Here is a 7,118-nt window from a genome sequence, read left to right on the forward strand (position 1 = left end):
CAAGCTTTAGCCTGAGACCCAAGAGTCCCCTCTTCTGTTCAATAATGAGCTGTTGAGGTCATGGTCTGCATGATTGTTTTTGCCCTTGAAACCCTAGCACCTAGCTCAGAGTTAAACTTACAGGAAGTATTTAAACTTTTGAACTGAAATAGATTTAAGACCTCCATGAAAGTATGTGAACGTGGAACAACACTTTTTCTTTGTATACAGCTATGAAGAACTGAAGGAAAAGACAGGATTAGGAGAGAAAAGAGACTTGTACTGAAGAGGCAATTTTAGGCACAAATTATTATGATATGTATCTATTTTAATAGATCTGTACATATCTATATTATTAAGTCCTAAATTATCACAGCATAATAAAAGTATAATTGATAAGGATATCTAAAAAAAGGATTAAAACTTTTAAGTGGAGACTAAATAATATTTATTTATTCTAAAGAATATGTGGATCAAAGACAAAATTTTAAAATAATAGACTTTTTTAATCAAAGAAAAATGTCAAGTAGGTGATGACAGAATAACATATCGATAAATTGGGCATTGTTGCACAGAATAAATTGTTCCATAGAAAAGCAACAAACACAAATGGTGAAAGTAAAAGAAAAGAAAATTAAAAACAAAAATCTATTTATTTTATAAATAAAACCAGAATCTGCTTTTTAAAAAACTAAGTTGTTTTCATCTCACAAGAGAGGAAGCAGACATAAAGAAAATTACTTAAAAAATTTTCTCCAATTATAGATCAATGAGTATTATAACAAATTAAATGAATATTTGGATATTTACAAAACATAAAAAAATACCCTTATCCAAAAAATTAGGAGATAATTTAAATAAACCAATTTTAGAAAAAGAAATTGAAAGTAATATGTTTATATTCACACATTCAGAAAAGGCTTTTGATGGAAGTCATTTCATTAAAGATAATGGCATATATAACAAATGCATGAAAACCTTTAGAATTGCTGTATATTATCAACAAAACTCAAAAGGAAGAGAGAGGAAAAAAAGAATTTCAATAATAATTATTAAAAATTATTTTGTACTAGTTACAGAGTAGAAAATTTGAGCAATAGAACAGATTAATAAACAATCCAGAAATAAACATGATACCATAGGATTTGATAAATCTAAGAATAAAAACTGCTAGGGGGAAACTGCTAGTGTTTTCCCTTTTTATTTTAGATGGTATAAATAATTGGGTAAGGCTAGTAGACATTTGGCCAATGGAATGGAGATCTTTCTTAATCTCTCTACTAGCCTATTTAAAAGTCGGGAAGAATTAGGTTCAGATCCTTCTTCTGACACACATACTACAGTTATCTCTTTCTACACTGCAGGAGGTTCTGCATAAAATTTTTCGGCCCTCTCTTCACACCGAGAACAAATCTGAATTGTTATGGTATTAAAAGATAAAATATATTGATATTATACAATAAATAACATATTTTATGCATTACTGAGTTTCTAAACTGTTTTTTGTTTTCTATTGGCCTTCGTGTGTCTTTTGTAGCCTCTACAAAACTCCCAAATAATTCCCATTTAATTTCTTATGTCACTCTGCAATATATCAAAACTGTGATAGGGAAATCATGATGTGGAAGGTATAATTGTAGTTATATGACTTAGGCAACTCTCTAAGTTACAAGCAGATGCTGATTTGCTTCAGTGAAAAGGTTTTGTACATGGGGAACTTCCTCCACTGATGAAATTAGAAGTCTAAACCAAAATCAAAAACTAAGTTACTTATATGAAAATTCTTATCTTTCCTGTTATCTCTACTATAAGTTCAAATCACACTCACCCATATCCTTCAATACTCATTGCTCCTAATAGCCCAGACATCAAATGATCATTATTAGTCTGGGACCTAGATGTTCTTTTAACATCCCTAACACCAAGATTAAAAGGGACTTCAAATCTACTTTTTCAAGTTAATAGTTACATTTAACTAAGGGCTCTTTGCATAAACTTCTTTCTTTTAAATATTGGCCCTTTGGAAAGAAGTTAATATTAACTATTTAGTTAAAATTAATTCTTTATATTTAATTATATATCAGTAAAAAGAATCAGTGAGAATATTAGCATCAAGTACAAAGATGAATCTCAATTAATTAAAAGTCCCAAATCAATGGACACTTCAGGATCAAGCAGTAGAAAGTAGCTGAGCTGAACAGGCTAATAGTATACTGTAGTAATGGTGACACAGTGCCTAGGATGAGGGAGAGAATAGATCGGGCTATTGGGAGACTCAAAAAAGATCTTGGATGCAGAACCCTTAGGAAACCTGTCAGTCTTACCCAACTCTTTAATCCCATTTGGGATTTTCTTAGCAAAGATACTAGAGTGCTTTGTCATTTCCTTTCTCCAGATCATTTAACAGATGAGGAAACCAAAGCAAACAGGGATAAGTGACTTGCTTAGGGTCACACAGCTGGTGTCTGAGATCATATTTGAATTCACAAAGATGAATCTTCTTGACTCCAGGCCCAGAGCTCTCTCAACTGTGCCAACTAATGCCTCTGGAAACCTTAAAGAGTTATATAAATGCTGCTATTTTTTTTTGTCATCATCATCTTCATTGTTGTTATTGTTGTTATTATTGTTATTTTGAGATTATAGTCTCTAGGACTCCAGTCTAGTGATAATTTCACTCTCTGACTCTTCTACTGTGTTCTTGCTGAGCTCAAGCAATGGCAATATATGTGTGCTGGTAAATCCTTAACAACTCAGCTCTCCAGGGGGAAAATGTATATGCATACACTTTTAAGTTTAATCTTGTATTATTAATATTATCTTAAGTCTGTATAATTAACAAAATCAAGACAATTTATAACAATTGCCAATGTCTGAGGTATAAATGTTCACATTGAAAATTTATCAACCATCCTTCAAAAGCCAAAGTGTGCTCCAGCATACCCTTATTTAGCCCCACTGCATTTATTTACCCTGGCTAAACTACATCTGAAGCACTGTAATCATTTAAATGTGTCACAATTAAGTAGGGAAATAGATAAATTGGAAAACATCCAGAGGAAGATGGTTAGAATGGTGAAAGGCTTTAAGATTTTGCTATGTGAGGATAGGTTGAAGGAAATGGGGAAATTTTAACATGAAGATTAGGAAGAATATTCAAGAAGGCCAAGATAGCTACCTTCTAGTATTTGAAGAGTTATTATATGAAAGAAAGACTCTATATATTCTATTTGGATTTCCTCCTTTTGAATATTGGCACCCTTTGGAAAAAATGTCAACTCTATACTTAATCATATATTTTCTCCCATAAAGAAAATCAGTGAAAATATTACAATAAAGCTTTCAACTCAGTTAATTAAAATCCTACACCAAAGGACACTGCAGAGTGTATATCAAAAATAGTAGCTAAATAGATGAATATAACTTGGTACTGCATTAAAAATGGCATAGTGTCTAGGACTAGGAGAATACTAAAATAGCTTGCCATTCCCTTCTCCAGTTGATTAAGGTAAACAAAGGTTAAGTCACTGTTAAGGACCATGCCTAAGTGTGAAGGGGCAGGATGATTCTCCAAAAGCCCCCCATAGCTATGAATCATAACATACTAGAGGGAACTTCAAATCAGCCTTTACTGACACAGATGTTGCTTGTGAATTGAGAATGAAATAAATTGGAGGCAAAAAGGAAGAGGAGAGAGATCAGAGAATGCAACTGCCTCTCAGTCTCTTTGTATCATTATCATCCTCTCACACATCCTCTCTATTCTGCTAGTCAGAATTAGATCCCCAGCAGCCACTAGCCGGCTCTCCATAACAAGTGGTGCCCAAACAGGGACACAAGAAACACAAAAAATAAAGAAGCAACAGAGCTCTAGAGCTGTTCATGAACAGGATACTCCCAGGAGAGTTCCTTCGGTAACCCACAGGGAAGGAAAGGGAAAAGAGCCTCGGTAAGACTTTTTCAATCAGGGTCATTCAGTCATGGGCCAACACATCAAAAGGCCAAGCCAGGAGGCTAATGAGGGACTTAATGAAAAATGCCTGTTCTGACTTCAGTCTTCTCCATTTGTCAGAAAATTTGCCTCCATGACATCTCATAAGATTCAACACCTGCTATAGCATCTGGCCCTGCAACCATCCAGAGGAAGAGAACAGGAAAGACTTTGATAGTGCTATTTGCATTCCTCAGCATGAGGACTCAGATGACAGCTGCTTCACAATATTGGACAAACTTACTGACTATACTACTGGGGGGAAAATAGTGTTCCCATAAAACAAAAAATGGGGAATTGGTCAAAAATGGGGAAAAGATCAAAATAACACTATACAAAAGTGAAGTATATAATCTTAGGAGATGGTAGTTTGCTCTCTTCAGGGATTTTCAAACAAAATACAGGTTACCATTTAGCTAATACATTGCTGCTGCTTCTCTTATCTTAAAATATTAAAATCATCTATAGAGATCATGCCCAGAAGAATCTAAGCCAATTAGCTCCAGATCCCTACCTTGTCCATCTTCAGTCCTGCCAAAAAAGCTCCTCCTTCCCCAAACCACCACTTTCTTTCTCTTTCTCTGGGAGCTTGAATGAACTCCACTCTAAGATTTCTTCTTACAAGGCATACTATGTGACTGTTTTCTTGTCCTACTAGGTAATCCTGTGACCTCCCAACCAAAGTCAAGACATAATTTTCCTATAGGTTTTGTTACTACACCTCCCCCATTAGAATATAACCTCTATGAGATCAGGAACTGTCTCACTATCATATTTGTATCCCAGCACTTAGCATAGTGCCTGGAATATGAGAAGTGCTTGTTGTTGTTGTTGTTGTAATTTGTTCATGATATAGAGATAATTATTTTGCTGAGATATCAATTAGAACTGATAGTCTATGAAGTGTCTTCTTATTACATAATCCACAATTCTATAAGTAGACAAGACATCAGAGCTCACAAAGGGATAATAAGGTCAGAATCACAGTATCAAGTTCCAGTCAAGCCTTTTAAGGGAAGCAAATATGTCACTATAATCCTAAACTTAAATGTGCATGGAAGATGTTTTTATTCTAGTTAATTACCCCACTCAAGCACTACTATAATATCATCAGTTCATTGTCTTAGGGGGAAAGGTAGAAATTTGGCTTCCGACCACTTAGTGGTTTATGTAGTTAGTCAACAAATACAACATAAAAACATTTTGGTGGATTGAAAATGAGCATTCTAGACTGCTGGAGAAAAAGAACAATCTAAAAAGTAGGGAACTTAGAGGGAAGTGGCCAAAAAATATTAGTTAGTCAAAAAAAAAAAAAAAAAAGGAAACGAACAATGCCAATTCTGAGGAAAACTGCTGGGGCAGGATCTTGCTTTTACTTGTCTCGGTGGAAATTGGTTGTTATCATACTACACTAATATATTTTTCATTTTGAAGTCTATAGTGAAAACTTTCTGGAAAATTCCCATCTTTTTAGAAAGAAATCCAATATGATACATTAGCAACAAAACAGTACTGAAGGGGAGGGAAACTGTTCCCTTTAAAATTAAATTATGTCTCCTTTTTGATCTGAGAAATCAGGATCTCCCAGGTTCCAAGGAGTCTAGAGAGAGGGCCCATCCTCTCAGGATGAAAGAAATAACATTATTCAAGGGCAAATCAACTCCCATTGATCTTTTTGAAATTCTAAATTCTCATTCATCCTGGTCTGATTAGCCAGGCTGTCTCAGCCCCACTACCAAAAGCTATCCATATAACAGATTTCCTTAAATTCACTCCTTGCAGAAAGCCCAAAATAGCTTGCTCAGCTGCTGGAACCCTGTCCACTGAGAAGGCATTCTCTTCTCAGTGTCAGACTCTTATTTCCCTAATAGGACCTTGTCACTAAAGAAGTTGATCTCTTAGCAGAACTGGCTTCCTCTCCAATAATAAACTTTCATTTTTGCCAACTAAGAATTTGGGGTTTCATGAATTTTTTCATAAAAAACCTGTGTGACCAAAAGGGGATTTTAACAACTCTCTGACTGCCACTAACCTCATCAGTACCATCATATTGACAAGGAGCAGCCTTACTATGAACCCTATACTAAGTACAGAAAAAGTAGAGATAATCCAAGTCATAGTCCTTTCTCAAGAAGTCTACAAAAGAGTTTGAGAAAAGAAACAAGGACACAAATAATTATGTAATACAAGTTAGAATATGATTAATCCATTGGAAAGGGCAGAAAGGCTTCAGACATTTCAGGAAGTCAAAGAAAGTTGCCCTGAGAGAGTGAGAAAATAGGAATTAGGGAACTAGGGTAGACTGTGGAAAATTTCAAGGCTGACCTCAAGTCTTTATTTCCTGTGTGATCTTGCACCAGACATTTAAACTCAATGTATGTCAGTTTTCTCATTTGTAAAATAAGAGGATTGGATCAAATGACCTCAGATCTCTTTCAGCTCTATATTTATATTCTTAATAATTCACATTTATATAATATTTAAATTTATACAGCTTTTAGTTTTATATAGTATTTCATAAAGGAAAGTGATCTTTTCTTATTCTTCTAGTTATTAGTGACTCCACCCTTCCTCAAATCCCTATGTATTTCTTCACTTATTCACTATGTATGTATTCACTTATTGATGAATGTGTTAAATTTATTTAGTAGAGTATAAGCTCCTTAGGTCAGTCATTTTTTAATCCTTAGCACCTAACTGGTACTTAGTAGGCACTTAACAAATGCTTAATGATTGTTTTAATTTTTGCAAAGAGCACTATCACTATGCGATAACTAAGTGTAGATGTTATTATCTCCCTTGGAAAGGTAAGGAAATTGAGATCCAGAAAATTTAAGTGACCCTCATCAATTAGCCTTGCAGGTCCACAAACCTTCTGGCATTATATATCACTTTCATAGGTAATTACAGAGTTTCAAGGTTTTGTCTTATGGCATTTCTTAATCTACTTGATTCTCCATGGTGGTCAGCCTCAAACCAATGTTCTCAGGGAAAAACTCTCCTCAACTGTTCACACAACTACCATGATGACTAAGAAAACAATGATAAGAATGTCAAAGAGAAAATAAAGTTAACAGCCACAACAATAGCCTACAGAAGAAAAAGCCTATCAGTCAGCCTTTCCTCAAGTAAGATGGAATAAGTGAAG

Source organism: Sarcophilus harrisii, chromosome 3 (assembly GCF_902635505.1).
Source record: "Sarcophilus harrisii chromosome 3, mSarHar1.11, whole genome shotgun sequence".
In the NCBI taxonomy this organism is placed as follows: Eukaryota; Metazoa; Chordata; class Mammalia; order Dasyuromorphia; family Dasyuridae; genus Sarcophilus; species Sarcophilus harrisii.